The sequence below is a fragment of the Solea senegalensis genome, linkage group LG8 (assembly GCF_019176455.1).
Source record: "Solea senegalensis isolate Sse05_10M linkage group LG8, IFAPA_SoseM_1, whole genome shotgun sequence".
NCBI lineage: Eukaryota > Metazoa > Chordata > Actinopteri > Pleuronectiformes > Soleidae > Solea > Solea senegalensis.
In genome coordinates, this window is record NC_058028.1 from 9827404 (window position 1) to 9847725 (window position 20322).

Genomic DNA, 20322 nt, shown 5'->3' on the forward strand with positions numbered 1-20322 from the left:
AACTGACCTGAGAACACCCTGACAGTATGATGCTGAATCTGAAATGATAACCTGGAGTCACAGGAACACTCCACTCAAGAAAAACATCTGTCTGTGTTTTGAAGGTGGAGCTTTTTTAGACTTAAAAAGAAATACAAACAAATGTCTGTATTCTTGCATGTCTCCTGAGAACGTATGGATAAAGAGGAAACAGCTTAAATGTTACTGACATTGTCATTTCGTCAAAGGTTAGCTTACTGACCCCAGCTTTAATCTTATGGAAACAGACTGTATTTCTTGGCAGCGACCAGAGTCTCTGCTGTTCCCAGGTATGAAACATGTAAATTAGTTTGGTCAAGTATTGTTTTTGTACAAAGTAAACACCGTGTGTTGATTAGTAGCTTCAGATGAGTTGGTTTTTGGTGTTTTTGTTCAATACAGTTTAGCGGATGCTATTTTCAATGTGTTACTGGACTTGACCTTTAGAAACACAGTGAACGTGTCAGTCGGAGACGCAGAGATAGAGCAGCAGAGGGAGAACACACCCAGGGAGGTGATGTGATGTGATGCAGCATGTAGAAGAGGAATAAGAGGAAGGTAGGACAGAGAACAGCTGCTCACAGATGCTTCTGTGGTGAACTTTAGTGTCTTCAGTCTTGATGAATGCCTCTATAATGAGCATGTGAAAGCGCTGGTGGCAACCTTTAGCCAGGACCTTTACATAAGCAGCGTCCTGAGTGAGTGAAGGAGGAGGAGGAGTGAGATAAAATAAACCTGATGTTTACTGTCACACCTCTTCAGTTATACATTTACACACACACACACACCCGAGCCTCATACAAACAAATACCTTTTTGATAATTAAAGACAATATGATGTGTTGTCTTGCTTTCGGTGAGTGAATATGTTACTCCATCAATTAACTAATAAATATGTTACTTGAGCCACGAAGTTTCACATTAGAAAAGTTGAATTCAGAGAACTGCCAAAAGTTGGCAAATGACTTTGTGGTTGATCGCTAATAAATTAAACAAAACAAACGTTGCAGCTTTGTTTTAAAGCACCTGAGCTCTAACTTTTAATCTCAAATAGAATCTAAGCCAGGAAGAGCAACCAGTAATAAATCTCAGAGCACAATGAAAAAACAGGGTTCAAAGACTATAATGTGGTGGATTCATATACTTTCATTTTTTTAGGTTTCTTTGCAGTGTAGGCAGTTATTGATGGAGCTGAAGGGAGGTGTTTGCCTAACAGGAGCTGATCTCTCTGTGACTTTGTCCTGTGTTAACGACGTGTGACCGACTGCAGGTCTGCAGGTCTCTGCAGATAAACAGCTGTGAGGAGGAGGCTCCATCGACCGGGTGATGGAGGTCAAGAGCTGGTGGAGAGTGACGGAGGATTCGAACTCTCTGGTTGTGTCTCGAAGCAGCAGCTTTTTCTGTTTCTTCATCTGTTGTGGTCAATGCAGCTCCCAATGCTTAGAAATTCAATTAGTATTTAATGGAGCATTTAGTTTGGAAATATCATGTGACCATATTGTATTTAGCAGCTGGTCAGGATGTGAATAACAAAGGCCAGGGTTGTTGCTCCTGTTTGTTACTGAGATTATGTTCTAAATCACAGGAACAAAAGTTTATATTATATTTGTTTATTGTTGCGGCCAACAGGTTTTGCTGTGTAACGACATGATCAATGGTGGATACAGGAATTATTGTTTACTTTCGGTAACATTGTGAAATTTGTATTATTCTTCCTGCAACATTTTTTTGTGAACTTAAGAATCATTTTCTAGTTTTGTTCCATGACAACATTTCAGAGTGATGTTAATTCGGGAAATGAAGTAGTGTCTTCTGATATTTCTGTTTTACTTGAACCTTTATCATTTCCTCATGAAACATAATTGATAAATATTCTTTGTCTTTGTCCATGTCTTACACACTTAAGGCATGTTTTAAATTAATATATTTAGAAATTTAGTGTTTTTTATTATTCAGTACCCTAATATTTTTTCAGTTATTAAAAAAAACTGATTATGAGACAGTGAATGTAAATTACTTATATTAAATCACAGGTGAGACAAGATAATGATGTGTCTGTGGTCAGAGAATAATTTCTGCTGCCACCACTCAGATAAAAAAAAAAAAAATCAATAATGAATAAAAATGAAATCCTGTATTGGAGCTCTCTGTTACATCTGCCTCACCCTTCGTTTCCTCGCTGTTGCGACTCTCCCTCCTCTCACCATCTGTTGCTATGTGACTCCTTGCTGGAGGAAAAATACACACACATGGACACACACGCCTATGAACTCATCTCTGGAGATGATTGCTCACCTAATTACCTGACATCTATACAAATGAGGCCTGATCACCGACCCACATCCATCTTTTCTCTCCTCTCTCACCTGCTTTTTTATCCTCCTCACTTTCTATTTCTTCACCTCTTTCTCTCTCTGGCTCTCTGCCCCTGAGTTTATGAGTGCTTCATGATCAAGTGAAATGTTTGTGTGTATAGTTTTGTTTTTTACTCTGTGCGCCTTTGGGCCTGTGCTGTGTTTTGAAGATGCTTTTAGATGTTGTTAGTTTTGTCTTGGCAACAAAAATATTTAAATGAAGGTCACTTCACTCACCTGTGCTCTCTCTCTGTCTCTCTGCAGCTTGTCAGTGAGCAGAAGCTCTATGTGTACTGAGAGTTGAAGAAGAAGCTCCTAAGACGAGAGGTGGGTTTGCCTTCATTCATTTTTGTGGTGGTATTTCTGTCTCGTGGGTAAAGACAGACGTTGCCTTTGAGCAGAGACAGTTGGTGTGAAAAGTCTGAGATAAAAGATTGTTGATTGTGTAAGATCAGCTCCACCTCCTCACGCTCTGTGAATGTTGAAGTTTGTATTGTACCTCATATATATATATATACATATATATATAAATATATGTATGTATATGTATCCCTCCTGCTGCCTTGTGTGGGTCAACCGAGCAGGTCAGACCCACACAAGGCAGCAGGAGAGCAGGAGTGGGGTATATACAGTATATATATATATATATATATGTATGTATGTATATTTATATATATCTATATATATATATATATATGTACTGAACCATTAGTTACACTGATGTTGATATGTATTGCTATTGAATTATTGCCCAGCTCGACTTCACCCAATGCAAATCATTCAGCTCGACAGCTACTGTGTTTTGTCTTTTTACCACTTTTGTCCAATTTCATTGCTAAACATAGGCCACAAAAACATGTCAGCGAATAATGTTCTGCCTCTTCAAACACCGATATCTGTAGATAATCTGTGACGTGTGATTCAGAGTGTGCTCTATATGACTTGTGTGTGTTCACCACCACTCACAAACACTGTTTCATGGCACAAACTGTGTCTGTAAACTCACACAGGGGTAAAAACAAAACGTTTCAGTTTGCGTGAACAGAAATGATGGAGGCTCATGTTTCCGTCCAGCATGTGTGACGTGGATCATCTGTTGCACTTTGTTGCACTGAAAAGTTGGCATTTGTAAAAGTGTACATCTTCTAACTGTAGTGCAATCTTGCTAAATGTTGTAAACACCAACATCTGTTTACACAGTCACATTATGTGGAGTGGGTGGTCTTCCTTATGGCGACTAAAAGCAAGACCGCATAATGGAAATGATTACATTTTAAGGTGAAGACATGTTGCATGATTAGGATGAGATTAGGATTATCGTTAATGAACGTAAATCAATGTAATGTCCTCGTAAGTCATGTAAACCAGACAGTGGACATTATGGGAACTTGTCTTCCTTATGGGGATACAAATAAAGTCCCCATAATGTCATTTTCTACATTGCTAAAGACATTTTTTAAAGTTAGGCTGAGGTTAGGGTCAGGATTAGTATTAGGATTAGGCCAGTTGTAAGTATGGTTAAGGTTAGAATAAATCTCCAGGAAAAGAATGTTTACAATGTCCTCTGAGGTGATGGAAACCAGTTGGTGTGTGTGTGTGTGTGTGTGTGTGCGCGTGTGAGAGAGAGAGAATGTTCTATATGTATTTCCACTATAATGAAGACAAAGTGTTGTTATCTGTGACATGTTCACTGGCTCTAAACTTACATCGCTGCTTGTGTTTTCCACGAGGGACACATTTATATGGTGTTTGTAACATTTACATCCCTGCAGCTACTGCTTACCATTAATATAATATTACTGTGTGACTAAAGACAGTCATAAACATGACACATGATAGCAATTGTAAACTGGCCTTGCATCAGTTGTCTGGTTATTAGATTAAATCAATTATCTAACATATTGGGTGTTCTGACTCGCGTTAAAATGAATAAACACACACACAGAAACTTGTACAGTGTTCTTAGTGAGGACACAGTGCATCCTCTCGTCTCTTACCTTAACCAAAATGTCCTCACTATCACAAATATCCATGCTTTTTGTGGTCCTCACTAAGATACATCCATAAAAGTGCCCACACATGTAGAGCCACGCATGTGTGTCGACCAATGAGCTGAGGGTTGAAGGGCTAAAAGCGATGTATTCTGGGTACCAGTGAGAGTAATGGCTCATTAGTTGTGTCCCACGGCAACCTGGGGAAACAGTGATAAATTGGGACTGTTGGCCTGGTCATTATTGCAGTTTGTGTGTGTGTGATAATTCACAACAGTGTTTCCCACAGAGTGAGACTCCACTGTGCCCTTTCTCTCTCTGTGTGGCAGTAGCTGCCTGTGGGTGGAGCTGCTGTGCCTACATTTTCTGCCTGCTAAGTAGTGAAGCTACCGCTGTTGTGCTGCCTGTGTGACAAGTACCATTAAAACTTATTTTTGAGAGTCCTCAGCTCTGCCAGTTTGATGGGTTGCTCCCAGTGCTCCTGCAGAAGAGCAAGAAAAAAAGAAGGTACACGACGGGGCTGAGCAGATTGACGCAATGAACACAGACGTTAAGAAATGGCAGAAAAACAAGTGAGATATTTTAGTTTAAAAGGACATTTTCAGTTCCAGGTGTATTGTGGCTTGGTTACTGGTGTAGTAGAAGTAAGATGTTGGTAAAAAAGCAGGTCCTGTTTGTCAGAGCACAAACACTTTCGTGACAATTTTGCTTAATGTGGCCCAACAACAACTCCAAATTACTCCACTGTTTGTATACGTCTAACATTTCAGCCATGTCGGCTGTTGCTTCAGTTTTAAGCGACTTGCTCTACAGAGCTGCCCCGGGCTGCAGGCAAAGATCATTAGACGCCATTACCAGAAAGCCATCGCTCCTAGAAAACTGCAACAAGCACATGTGTTGACACCTTCTCCAACGCGCCCTATACATCATCTGGATCATTGGTCTGTTTGGTTGTAGGTCTGTCCAACTCTGTCGATTCATCTACGTCTATTGGCCACGCCTCTTGGAAGTAGGAAATGGTAGAAAAGTGTTTTGCAGCTGCACAACACATGTACTCAAAGCGTCTTGTGAAGTTGTGGTGTTAAAATTGGTCACACATCAAGATACAGCTCAAAAAAACAAATGCATTACCTGCAGAAAGTCACCGTCATGTTTTCGGTGCGTCGTCTCCTTCAGGTGGAATTCCCACATCTGGCTGTTTGAGAAGGAATTTTTTAGTATACAATTAGAGTAATGTGCTTGAATCATGAATGTTTACTATCAGTAGTCTGGGGAATGTTAAATCCCTTAATTGAAGCTCAAGGTTATTGCGTTGTAAACTGTTAAACCATAAACATGTTGAATAGAGCTGTAGTCACTCGCTGCTAATCTTAGGTGTCTGCTAACGCCAAATGTGTCTTGCCAAATCCGCGAGTAAACATTTCCTCAATGCGTTAATTTATAAAGTGTAGAGCGATGGATGTCACATGACTTGTTGTAGTTTAAATGCAGAGCAAACATATTGAAGTAAGATCTGCTTGTGATCGGATCACTCAGGTCTGAACTGTATATATAAAGACAGTTTTCCTGAGTCGTGTCCTGACAAATATCTGTAAAACTTCACAATCAAAATAATATTGTTGTATTTCACTTGATTTAAGTGCAAACATGGACATTTTTAATGTTTTTAAATCATTTCTAATCAGCCTAAACCAAACTACAAAACAGTCGACCTACACTAATGTTTACATATACATCGAAGAGAAGCTCAGTATTAAAATGCTAGTATTTGCTCCAACTGCAACAGTACATGGTGGAAACGCTGACATATAAGACCATATTTATATAAGATTTGAAGAGATTATTATTTGCTGATTATTGTTTGCTGAAATGAGTAATAAAATGCACACACAGTATACGTGTGAATTAAATATATGGTCAACCGACAGTTACCAGTAACAGTAACAGTAACTCGCATCGCACGTAAGTAGCTGAGATCAGGACAAACATCACACTGCTCTTCTTCTCATATTGTGTTTTTTTACCATCTTGAATCTGGTGACTCTGAAGTGAAGCATATTTTCAGTTGCACACTGTACAAAGCACTTTTGGGACCGTTCTGTTAGAACTGTTTCTGGGTCCGTGCATTTAACATTCTGCTGTTCCCTCCATGTCTCTATTCAGTCGAATGACACTGATTGTCTCCTCCAAGTGAACGAGACTCAGCAGTCACAAAGAAAATGATTGTTAGAGAGCGATTTGCTCCCTGATGAACCCTAATGAGTGTGTGTACGTGTGTGTGTGTGTGTGTGTGTGTGTGTGTGTGTGTGTGTGTGTGTGTGTGTGTGTGTGTGTGTGTGCGGAAGGGAGAGTGCATTTGTTTATGTCTCTTTGTTATTTAAGTTCAATGATGTGAGGTTTATGCCCAGTGGACACCAGTGTTTGACTGCAGTGAGTCTACAGTTCTGATGGTCACATGACTCCAGCTCTGATGGTCACATGACTCCACAGGGTTCTCTGTCTGTCTGCTTGTGCATGAGAGTGAACTCTATCATAACCACAACAATGAGCCGTCACTTAAAAGCAAAGAGAGGAAACCAGTGCATTTAATACTTTTTTCACTTAGTGTGCTGTAAGAGAGGAGATTATTTGGTGTGATCTCCATTTACTTTTTCTCCTCTGTACAAAAAGCCTTTGACATTTTGAAGTCATATCTTTAACGATGGCTGTAGACACCACAATCTGACAGAATAAATACCAGAACCTTTAAACTGAAGCAGCTGAAGGTCATTCGGCTATATTTTATTTTGTTATTTACACTTGTGGTTGTACTACTGTCAAATGTCAAAATGTCTGCCTTTGAAAAAAACCCAAACCTCTTCTATAGTTATTCAAGGTAAACGTTGGGAAGGTCAGAGAAGATGTCTTATGTCCTCTGTGGATTCCATCAGCCTGTTATAATGATTTATTTATGATTTGTGTAAAAAAAAAGACAAATGAATGTTTTTAATTTTTCCAAAAAGTCCTGAAATATTACATCTAAGTGTGCGTGTGTTCTCTTTATCAACAAATACTCGAGCTCTTTATTCATGTCACTGTACTTAGTTATACGTCTGTGATGGAACAGTTTGCTTTACAACAGTTGATGATAACACAGATAAATGCACATTTTCTTTTACCAAACCCTTTAAAACTTTAAAAGACTGACTCTAATGTGTGGGGAGTCAGTCCATCTCTTATTTGGTCTATGTTCTTCTTTCCTCTTAGTCAAACTATGAAATAAATGTAGGAACACTCAGTATAACAATCCAGACTAAGTGAAAAATGTTAAATATTGTCTGCCTAATCCTAATCCTTGAGTCCCAGCACAGTGTGTGTGTCTGACCATGATCTCCACATACTTCATCATCAGCAGAGATCTCACAGCTGGAGACAGAAACACTATTATTAGTGTTTATAATCGCAGAAGCTGTGTGGAAATCCCTTTAATGACGGGGGAAAGACCTTCGTGGTGCCTGATCTCAGTGAAGACAATAGAATGAAAATGGAGATTAATAGTGTATACAAATGCAGTTATTACTCTGATCATCACATTTATCATGTGTAAACCAGATTTATGAGACACCTTCACTCTTTGTTTTAAAGGTTTGGCTCAGGTGTGTCGCATGCTACAGACCACGTCGTGATTTCGGCCGCCTGATTAATCTTTCTATCACGATGGCTGTCAGCTCGTCGGGATGATTTTTGTCAACTAAGCTGGATAAATGCTGACCCAGCAATCAGCCTCTACTGACAGGTTCAAGTATAATTCACAGATATGGGAAATGTTTTTCCATCTTCTGGAGTGACCTTGTTCATGCAGTTTAATCCATTTCACTTCTTCTCTGTTCAGCGTGTGTGTGCGCGTGAGTGAGTGAGTGTGTGTGTGTACAGACCTATGGAGTGTTGCTAAGCAGGATCTTGTTGCCTGTTGCTTGTTGTGCTGTTTGGCTTATGCTCTTTAAGAATTCCCATGAAAGAAAAGATGGGCAGAGTGAAAAGACAGAGAGAGAGAGGGAAGAGTGTTGGGGACTGTCTCTTAAAGACATGAACGTCTCTTGTCTCCTGTGGTTAATTCAGGTAAATGAGTGTATAACTGTAAACAAACCCCTTGATAAAGTAACTTTATGTTGAGGAATTTTTTAAACACTGTGTCTGTGATGTCCATGATATAGACAGGACTATATATATATACATATACAGTATATACTGTAGTTCAGCACTCATGCATTACGAATACTTGTTATGCAGAATGCACAACACTAAACACACAGCATCTCCAGGTTTTTGTCTCATCCATGACTGCAGATTCATGAACAGTGTGTTTATCCAGCAGCATAATATTATTTAGCAGATGCGTGCAGCCACTCGGTGTGATTAATGAGCTGTACATGGAGGGAGAGGGGCTTAACAATAAGGTAAGTATGTTTGTACTGGTGAATATTTTCTTTAAAATTAGTACTGTTTTTGGTTTGGTTAGAATGAGCCTTTCTTGTGTACTTTAAGTAAGAAGTTTGCTTTAGGGAGGCATTGTGACAACATTTTGTCACCATCCTGACATCAGGTCTGAGAAAGGCAGGAGTGAACACAGGGGTTTCTTCCTCTCGCTACCACGTTCTCTCCCTGTGTGTTTCATTTCCCTTAAGACACAGAGAGGACAAACAGAAAGAGCATAGGAAAATGAGGGATGCTCGATGTTATCAGAACAATATGAGTATCGGCCGATATTGGATTTAAAATATTTTATCAGAAATCTGCAATAATCCCACAATATGACAAATGACTCAATGTGTAAGCTGAACAGGCTACTAACGCCATGACTCAACGCCCTCTCCAATGAATGTTGTTCAGAATTCATAAATCTCCATCTGCTGCGACTTGAGTATGCAAACTATGATATTAAACTACATATATATAGATATATATGTATACACACATACATATATTCAGTGCTTAGCATGTATTAGACTGCCTGTCATAAAAACATGTTGTTGTGTAACAAACTGAATTCACCTTTTTATACCCAAATGTGAGTCGGCTCACTGGGCTTCTTCTCTGAGAAGTCACAAATGAATCAAGCATAAACATTCAAGGTCCGTATGTCTTTGGGTCATTGGATTTTCCATTTAGAAAAGGATATTGAAAAATAAAAAAATGAGTGATTATTTGATTTTCATTTTAAAATACAAAAAAAAATGTGATTGAAATACAGGGTGTTTCTCTTTATCACGGCTCTGTATCAAGTTAAAAACACGAGTTTATAGAAACATTTCTGTTTCTATAAACAAAAAAATAATATCACTAGAATATATTATCATTATTATTATTATTAGAGAGGTTTTTTTCATATTCTATGACCAGAAGTTGCAGTTTTGAAAGTAAGAGATTTTCTGTTCAAGAATGCAAGTACATATATATAACTATAATTTGACATCGTAATCAAGAAATGATAATATGCGTTACTGTTTTTTTCAGCTCTTTTAGTAAAACAGCACAAATTTCATGGATAACAATAATGATTATAGTTAAAAATCATTTTGGTTAAAGAGCTTCTACAAACTGGTGTATTAGCCATTACACAAATGATCTTGATAATAATAATAGCAATGCTGTTAATTTAGGGCAGCTGTGCAGCACGCACACACGCACGCACACGCACACACACACATATATAACGGTATAGTATTTTTATTGGCCTAAACCCTGCCAATATATCAGATATGGACATAAACAGTGCATTTTCTTTGGCCTGGAGTCGTGTTAGCACATTAGCATGTTCACACAACAGAATAAATGGAGACATTTTCTATGTTGTCAAATAAACTATATCTGAGAGCCAGAGTTTGTCAACGCCACAGCAGATGGTGTCATATTACACACACACATACACACACACACACACACTTAGGTGCACACTGGTCTTTTCCTTTCTTCGTGCTCAGAAGCTGAAGAGTGATTCATTAACACCGCTGACAGCTGGGGCACAGTGTTGGTTTCCTCTTGAGAAACACTCAATAATTATTCCTTCCCAGACATTAGTGTCATTGAAATTTACAGCAGCCAAAGCTTTCTCCCTCAACTTTGGCCATCTGGCTGCGGGCGATATGACAGAGGTGTCTGATGAAGGCCAATCAAATGTCTTCTGATTTGGTAAATGGGATGAGAAAGTGGGCACAGAGGGAGAATGTGGTGTGTGTGGGAGGAAAAGAGAGAGAAAGTGATGCTGCCTTCAGGCCCAGGGCAGCATGTGATTTCCCTCATTTACAGCGACACAAAGGCAATTTAAATCTTCCAGGTCCTAAAGGCAGCTGTAAAAAAGTAATGAAGTTGAAGTTTTGGGTAGTCATAGAAAGAAACTGTCAGAACTCGGCTCTTCTTTAGCTCCAGTGCAGTCAAACATTTCTCATTCACTTTGAATGAAGCGGCGTCAAGTGTTGCTCAGATGCATTGTGCTTCTGTTGCGCCACTTTGCTTGTGTCATGTCAGACTTTGAACAATGCTCAACTTTCTATGCAGCAGTGCGAGCGTCAGCCAGTCAGAACACATTTTTACAGGCTGATAGGCTAATGTCAGCTCATTTCACACCCCAAAGACCCATAACAGAGCACTTTTACAAGGTTTTACGGCCATGGTGGACATCACATCACTATCTCTCGAGCAACTCTTGCTTCGTAGTCAGCCATGACAGACACACTGCGTTGCTAACTGCAGACTACTCCTTCTAGCCACAGGCGTCAGGCCCTTCAAGCTTTAAAGCAATGTGTACGTGAGAGGGTTTAATGTTCAAGTGCCAGTGCATTACTGAAGTCTGGAGCCACTTCCAGGCATGGTCTGGAAGGTTTGCCGTTCATGTCAGTGGCGATTGCTCTAAGACAACAAGGGAAGCTCACCTTCCTCTAAAATGTCATCAAATATCTTCTTGAGTTGTATTTCAATTTCAGTACTAAACGTGCGCTAGACTGGGATTAGAACACGTCACTGGTTTGTTCAGAATCAGCTACTTATCATGGATGACGGATCGTCTTACATGATTTTTGTTTTCCCGTAGCAGCCTCCGCATTATAACCACTTCAAGGTCAGCTTCAACTGTTCTCTATGGGACGACATGGAGCTCATGTCAATGAGCTCGATAGTAATTAGACAAATGTGGGTGGGCGTGGACACTGGGCTTCTGCATGATGACTGGAAGAACTGTCTGAAAGGCGGAACCAGTTTTTGATTGACATACAGCGGAACCTTTTCTGCCTCAGTCCTGTGTGGATTTTGTGACGGAAGTCTGTAGACAAATAGTTATTATATAATTATAAAGTTTCTAATTTATGTACATATTGATGCACTGAGCCTGAAATGAGCTTCCCCTGTTTCAAAGACCAGCAGCCGCCACTGGTTCACATATGAAGAATGTAGTGGAAGATTGTTGTGTTAGCAACAACAGGAGAATGTCCAGAGCATTCAGGTTCTCCTGCTGTGTTCTCACATGTTCTCAATTTGATATTATATGGAGATTTGTCTCTGGAGTTGAGTTGAGAAGTTCCACAAAATGTCCAGAGCAACTTACATACAGCCTCTGGACAATTTTAGAAACATGTCCAGACTTCAGTGCAGGTCTGAATGCCGCTTTGGTGACCTGAAACTCTGACTTGTTCTTCCTAGTGGTGATTTTTTCATGGTGGTGATGAACCCCAAAACTTTTTGCAGCACTCTTTGCCTCATGCTCGCATGTGCAGTCACTATCCTGCTGTCCTAAAATTATCCACCAAGACAATTAGGCTTTTTTCACCTGCAGCCTATGTACAAATAGTATACACTGCAGTTTCTCGTCATTCTTTCACGCTCTAGTCTGTGTACCTTTGATTATGTGCACCCATTTACTGTCATTAAATGAATTATGTGGCTGCTTACACCCAATATGGCAGATACACTGTGGCCACGAATTTGTGAAAAAGGGCAACGTTTTTGTGGTGTGAACAAATAAAGGTTAAAGCAGAAAGATGGAGTCCTGAGTGTGACATTTTGATCTCATCAGCCTTAATACGGTTGTCTTCCTCTGATCGGCAGATTAAGGTTTTTAAGCCTCAAACACTTTAATCCATCTGTTTGTTTGTCAGCAGCAAAGAAATTGATCAAATTGTCCTTCACACAACAAGGAGCAGTGTACGACGTTCAAACAGAGCGAGAGAGGGAGGGAGGGAGGGAGTGATGAGCTGAGCTGTTCATTCATACGCAACAAAGTCTTTGTCCTTATACTTTTCTCTCTCTCTATACATTTATATATTTAACTATATATATATATATATATATATATATATATATATATAAAAATGTAAATATACATACACACAAGAATACACAAGATAAGAAGTGACAGAGATAATACCAGCTTGCAAGAGAGACAGGAGAAGAGCAGCACCAGGGACAAAATAGTCTCTCCCGCTTTCAAAGGATATTTCTGCCACATCTAATGCTGTCAGCTTTCAAAGCAGCAGTGACAGGTCTCATGATTACTTCAGAGTGTTCTCAAGAAACTGCTCTCCGTGTCTTTGCCAAGTGCTTCACAATGTTCCGTTTTTAACCTCTTGTTGACCACAGGCCTGCAGACGCTGCAGACAGTGAACCTCTGAGAGACTGAAAAATAAAATAGTAATGAAATACTCGGAATAACCGAGGTTCTGCTCTACTGAGGAATTTCTTCTATGAACCATGACGGTGTGGCAAAGGCTCATGTAATATCGTTGTAACCCAGTTGACAGAATCCTATATCTGCAAACCACAGAAACACGTGAGCTCACGTTTCTGAACAAGTTGAGTTACTCTTTTTTTACGATTTCAGACATGAACTCCACATAATGTCTGGAGAACATTTTGTGGAAATTTGTCTGACATGTCTGAAAGCAGCTTTGTCCAAATCTATAAATAGCAACAGGTCATTGTTGTAACTGCTTGTGGCATTTGGAGGACTTGTGAAACTTATTATAAACCATTTCCTGGTAGTACAGGTGGTTTAGTTTGGGCACAGAAGGCATCTGGTTACAGTTAGAGTTCAAGTTATAAGCTGTCATCAGTGAAAACATTCTCTCCATAAACCCCTAACATGTGCAGGCTTAAAACTACCAGCATGTCCTCATATCAGTTGTGTTCTGCTGTTTGGCAGATGACTCACTATTGATTTACACCACCACCAACCAGTCCACCGCAGATATTTGAGAACTATGTTGATGTGACACGTATAAAACAATTTGCCATCCACCTTTTGATCTGGTGCATTGTTTGTTGATGTTGTTGATGTTTTTTCGCTGCGAAGGGTCAAGCTCCTGTAGCTGGTTTTATCGAAGGATTTAGACAGTTTGATAGGATCAGTCAGTCCAATATGTGTGATTGTCTGTGGGTTGTTAGTGTATTGTTCATTTATAAACACAAGTGTGTGAGTTGTTTTGAAACATTTCAATCTACAATTAAATCCTCAGGTTTATGGGCGGTTCCAGCACAAACCACTTACTGATATTAAACATCGATTTATTTGTGTGATTTGCTGAGTGCAGAATGGAGAAGAGGGGGGAGGGTGGGGCAGAGGGAGGGGGAGAGGTCTTTAAACAGTCTATTAAAAGCAGAGCTTGATGTGTAACCACAAGCAGCAGTCAAACCTCTGTTGTTGTCTCTAAAAGGCTAACTAATGGTTCAGAACTGAACACATACATCTTACAATGACTCCTGTTAAATGTGCCACAGTTGAGCGGTTTTCACGACTCTTTGAACTAAATGAATGTTTTTTTAATCATGCAGCTCATTAATATGTGACTCTGTCCATTCAGTGTGTATGACGTCTGTGTGAACATGCTAACACTGCTGCTGCTAACTCACGTCCTCATATATGTCCCGACGTCAAGTATCAGATAGGAACCAAAGTGGGCTCTTTTTTAACAAACATGATAATATGTCACACACACACACACTTTACTGAAGGTGAAAATTGCTGTAATTCAAGTAAATTAACATAAATGCCCTTTTTTTCACCTTTTTGGTCACAGTTTAACATGTTTATAAACAAACAAGCTACAGTCCTGCCCGCTCTACCGCTTTCTCTAACAGCAACAACAACATATGTGATAATAATAATAATAATAATAATAATAACAATAATAATAATAAAAATATATATATATATATATATGTATATTATTTTTATTTTTAATTGTGCACTCTGCAGCTCTGTTAAGTAGGCAAATACCATCATCAGAGGGGGACTCCCCGCTGCTTACTGCAGCGGCAACATGCTGACTGCTTCAAATGAAACAGAGTGCAGGTTAAGATGAAATGCAGCGTATTATTGTGCAGTGCTATAATTCATTTTGAGGGTTTTATTTGTGCTTCCCTCAGTGCATGTCGCTTATATTTATTATCCAAGGATCACACAATCCACTGCTGTAAATAGCTTCACTAATAGATGATGTTGGTTTATTGCCAATGAAAATCTTATGACGCTCCTGCTGCTGCTTGGCTCAGTTCACATCTGCTGATAGATTCCCGTGGAGAGGACAGAAGTCAGTTTTTTTGCTGCACTGTGCACCGTGCATGTAGTGTACGACTGTGTGTTCTGTCTCACGGAAAACTGTCACAGTCACAGATTCTTTTCCAGATTATTTGATGACACAACTGACACAATCATTTTACTGAAAAGTGTATTATGTCCTCAAAAATAGGACAGTCAGAGACAGATTTGTTTACAAAAGTCAAACATTTTACTGAGTATGACATGGTAATAAAATTGACTGCTGCCTTAATATTAGAACAAGCCCGTGATAAAGCAGAACAGTTCATGTGACAGAATCACCTTTTTAAAATTGACATTATAATGTTAAACTGCTGGTAAATTTAGAGAAAAACAACTTCATCTGGATTTGAACTGGTACCTAACTGGAACTTAAGTTCCTGATTTCCCGTAGCCACCGTATTTCAGGGATAATTACAATTTAATTTATTCTGTGTCCACAAAAAGAACAGAATTCACCTGGTTTCATATCACAATCCAGTGTGTGAGAATTAGTGACATCTAACGATGAGACGACAGTGACACACACTGCTCCTCTGCTCACTCCTCCCTTTCCCATGTGCGTCAGGGAACCTACCTTTGCATTCCACTTTATGACTGCTCCACAATGTATGTGGTTGAAGCTGCTCATCTATATTTTAAAGTGATTATACATTTATACAAACATACATATGGGTTGTATATTTGTATATTTCTGCCAATAAATTCCCCTACATGTCACACACTGGCCTTTAACTTCTCTAATATTAAGCTTTGCTATGAAGCACACACACACATACACATTCATTTAGCACTTGTGTACTTGTAGTTATATCTTTGTGGTCCAAAAAAAACCTGTATTTGTGGGGACATTTTGTCTGGGGCCCCACAGGGTTAAGGCCTGTTAGGGTACTTGTATGTGATGGTTAAGGTTAGGGTAAGGGGCTACTGTAAGTGGTGCATGTGTCCTCAGTGTGATATAAAAACAGTTTTTGTGTGTGTGTGTGTGAGAGAGGGAGACACTTGGTGCTCATTAAATGTCATCATGAAATAAAATAGGAAAATACTGATTGTTCAGCAGATTAATGTCTTGTGACATTACAACACACACACTTAAAACACACACTCGCCTGCCTCTCTGTTATCTCTCCTCCACCCACACCACCACCGCCCCTGTGATTCCTGTAGATCTGATCTGGACTCCCTCATCAGGCCTGTTACAGTAAAGTGCCTTCATTATCCTCTGCCTGTAATCCTTCTCTCATCAAACAGCCATTTAAACAGTGCATTAAACAGTGATGGCTGAAGCTGATCGAGCTGCTGCTATTAATTCCTGCTGCTGGTGACCTGGAAGAACAGGGAATTTCAACCTATTACTGAAACATGCCTGTGTTCTGTGAGGACACACACAGAGTGGGTTCTTCTGTACACATCCAGGTTCTCCACTTTCCTCCCACAGTCCAAAAACATACAGATTTTGGGGATTAGGCCCAACTGGACACTCTAAATTGACCATAGGTGTGAGTGTGTGCGAGGATGGTTGTTTGTCTCCGTGTCCCTGTAATGGATTGACTCAGTAGAAGATGAGTGAGAGTAGAATAGAATAGAGTAGAATAGAATAGATGACATTTTATTAATTCATACCAGGTGAAAATTGAAGTAAGTGGACAATCATGAATAATAAATGGAGTTTGCATGTTCTTCCCATGTGTGCGTGGGTTTTCTCCGCTTTCTCCGACTCCCGCCCACAGTCCAAAAACATGCAATATGGGGATTAGGACACTCAGTTCTTTAAGAAAATCAGTTCTTAATGCTGATTGCCTGAACATATTTTCTCCATCAAAATCCAGTTTGTCCATCAAAATCACTAAATGACAGTAAATGTCTTATTCACGAGTCAGATACGTTGCTGAGTAAATTGTGTCTCGCTGCAAACGGCTGGCTTCCATTACCATTAACATGTGACTGCAGCTTGATTGAGTGAATAGATTGGACAGAGTTTCGAGCGAGTCCTGTCAGATATCAGAGGACAGAAGCCAGGACATGGAATCCACTTAAATCTCTGGTGACCTCAGAGAGTACAAAACTATTTCTAAAATATTTGATGCTTCCCAGGAGCATAGTGACCTCAATCACTGTGAACGCAGGGTGTGTCATAAAGTTTGGAAATACTTCTGGTTCCATTTGAGTTTGAGAACTCCTGAGCTGTGTAGTAGTGTGGATCGATAGAAAGTAGAAACAGAACTTTAGAAATGAGATACATGTGTGGATTATGCTGGCTGCTCTGCGTGTGTTAGCTGTGAACCTGCTTCAGAGCTGCTGCTTACATAGCATTGTACAGAATGGATCCAGGGAACCTAAACACTAAAATGTCTTTACTTTGAAAGGGGTACAGGAAGTGATGTGTGACAGATATAGATGTTGAGACTGTGTGGCTGGACACATGTACATGATCACATATACATGTGTCCAGTGTGGCCCTGAGCCCCTGAGTCTAGGGATGGGACGATACCACCCTGTTTACACAAATGCCCAATATACAGCATGTGAACTGTCATGTGATGGATGTTTGTCACGTGTGATAATATGGAGTATGATTATTATTTGGGTCAAAATTGAAATTGTGATTATTTGAAAAGATTACTCATCGACTTTAACTTGAAACAAATTGACTTTATTGCCCTTTGAGCATGACATTTTGAATAAAACCTTTTGAATTCACCTTAAAATAACTATAAATTATTGTATATTGTATAAATCTTTACTCACGCTGCATGTTTAACCGGAAGTCAGACACACCGTAGCAACATTAAAAGTGTTATTTTCAGAATAAAAGCCCCCCTTTTTTGTAATATGTGGCTGAAATACTTGTGTGGATGCTTTTTAATGTTAAAATGTAGTTTGAATGTAGCTGACGACTGCCTAGTGGTAGTTTTAACAAACTCTGTGACAGCTTAAGGGGAAAAGTCTCTGGTCTGACGAGATAAAAAAAACGAGCGCTTTTTGAACACCATGTGCTGCTTATCATCAGACTAATGCCAGACATGAAGAAAATGCTTCACACACACGTCACATCATAAATGTCGGAGCTTTAGGACACGATAAACTGCTCAAATCCAGGTGAGACTGAGCGGTGAATCCAGCTAAATTTGTGAGATAAGGGAGTTAGTATTTGTAGAAACAAATAGCGCCCCACACCCCCCCCACTCCCTGTCTCCTTCACTCCCCAACCTCACCAACTCTGTGGTGATTGATTACCCCATCAAACCTCTCCCTTGGTTGCCATGGCAACACACTTAGCCAATACCTCCAAACGACGGCTGCTTACGCCTTCAGGACTTCGGCCTACGGCCCCCCCCCCTCTCTCTTTCTTTGTATTCCTCCCTTCTATCATTCCTTTCTCTAGTCTGTTCATTTATTAGTGTTTACTTTACTCTTCAGGTCGTTTTATTCTTCATCCCTGCTTTCTATCACTACTGATGCCTTTTCTGTCTGGTTTTATGCCTCATCTCATACCTTCCTTCAGCTTGGACATCACTCCAGCATCTTCCATCGCTCCAATTTCCTCCTCCTTTACTCACTTAATCCCTTCATGTTTTTCTATTACTTATAGAAAGAGAGATATACTGAAAGAGCTGGGACGACAGAGAATGGGACATAATGAAAGAGGACAGATGTGAAATTATCACCAAACAGAACACACTGTGCACAACAGCTCGATTTAGAGACTGTTTCATAGAAAATGTCAAGGGCCATGTCAAGACTTTTATTTTGAAACAGTTTTCTCAACCACAGCGGCAAAACCAAGATGCCAAAGAGAACAGTGCAGGCTTGAGTGATGATGATGATGATGATGACGATGATGATGATGGTGGTGGTGGTGAAAGAACACACCAGCTCTGCAGTGTTTCTCTCCTGTGGGGCACAATTTCCTGCTCAGGGAAAATATGACCTCAAATAGCCGCTTTCTAGGAAATTCACCAGTCACACTGTATGAGGAGCACAACCCACCTCTCCTCCTCCCTCCCCCTTTCCTCCTCATTCTCATCTCCTCTCCTCCTGCCCCCTTCTTTATCACCCCCACCCCTCCTCCTCTCCTACCCTCTCCTCTTCTTCCCTTCCACTCCTGTTTTTCCCTCTCCTCATATTCTCCTCTCCTTTTACACTGCCCTCCTCTACACCCTTTCTCTCCTCTCATTTCTGCTCCTCTCCTCCTCTCATTTTGTTCTGTGGGGGCTACTTATTATTTTTTTTTAATTTGTGGTCTGAAGTGAATGTCATCCTTTTTTCATGTAGATTGGTAAAATAAAACCAATACATCCTCCTCCTCCTCCTCCTCCTCATCCTCCTCCTCCTCCTCTTCTCCTTTGTCTGTGTTCACGTGAGGAACCTGAGCCTGCGGAGCTGCAGCATCACAGATAAGAGGAGTGGACCTTTAGGTCCTTCAGTGGAACATGTTCAGTTAAACATCAATTATAATGCTAAGTCATCTGAAGAGTGTGTGTTGCTATGGATATCATGCCATCCATAAAAGGGACACACTGTTTAATTATTTAATTAATGTAAATATTAATTAATTCACTTGATATCAGCAACTTTCTTTTCTGTTGTATGATGGTGATCTGCTGTTTATGAACAGCATCTAAAGTACAGTGTACTTTGTTACTGGCTGTGGTAATCGCACACGCCACAATACTCTTACGCAGTCTTCTACCTACATGTGTAGACGAGAGCTTTTAAAGATGCAGCTCCCTCCACATGGAATAACTTACAGAGTGATCTGAAAATGTCAGAGGGAGTTTAATTGGATTTTGAAGCATCAAGAGGAAAACAACCTTGGTTGATGTGACTGCGTCCAATTTGATTTTAATTTTAGAAAATGCACCTGTATCGTGATTGGTTTTGTCCTTGCTCCTGTACTGTCGGATGTTGTGCTCTCACTTATGTGTTGTGTGTGACAGTTGTAGTTGTGTGTCTTGTCTTGTTGACGTCTGTGACCATGTTGTTGTGCCAGGTCTTAGCTAGGTCACCTGATTAAATAAAGGATATGAATGAATCAATCAAACTTTATTGATATAGCACTTTTCATACAAGGCAGTGCAACTCAAAGTGCTTCACAGCATAAAACCATAATCAAAGAAAGCGACCCATCGAGAAATTAAATAAAAGCTGGGTTAAAAGGCTCTTAATATTATCATTCTCTGCTGCCCTCAGGTCTTCAGGAAGCCTGTTTCAAAGACGAGGACCATAATAACAGAAAGAGGCCTCACTGAAAGTTTGGGTATAATTTAGAGACTGCAGACCTGAGGGTTTCTCGATGGCTCACACCTGAAAAGCAAATCTCATAAAGAAAAGAAAATTGATTCTAAAAGAAACAGGAAGCCAGTGTGATGATTTTAAAATGGCTGTAATGTGTG

The 20322-nt window shown here is 39.9% G+C and overlaps 1 protein-coding gene across 2 annotated transcripts in view; it reads left to right on the top strand.

Moving 5' to 3' along the window:
• slc8a2b (solute carrier family 8 member 2b) overlaps window positions 1-20322 on the top strand; it is a 108012-nt gene that overhangs the window by 59767 nt on the left and 27923 nt on the right. Inside the window, exons 3-4 of one of the 2 annotated variants that reach the window (XM_044031624.1) lie at window positions 2636-2698; window positions 7987-8137. The gene's annotated coding sequence lies outside the window, so the exon portion shown is untranslated. The remainder of the gene's footprint in view (window positions 1-2635; window positions 2699-7986; window positions 8138-20322) is intronic. The other variant, XM_044031625.1, reaches the window with a different exon arrangement.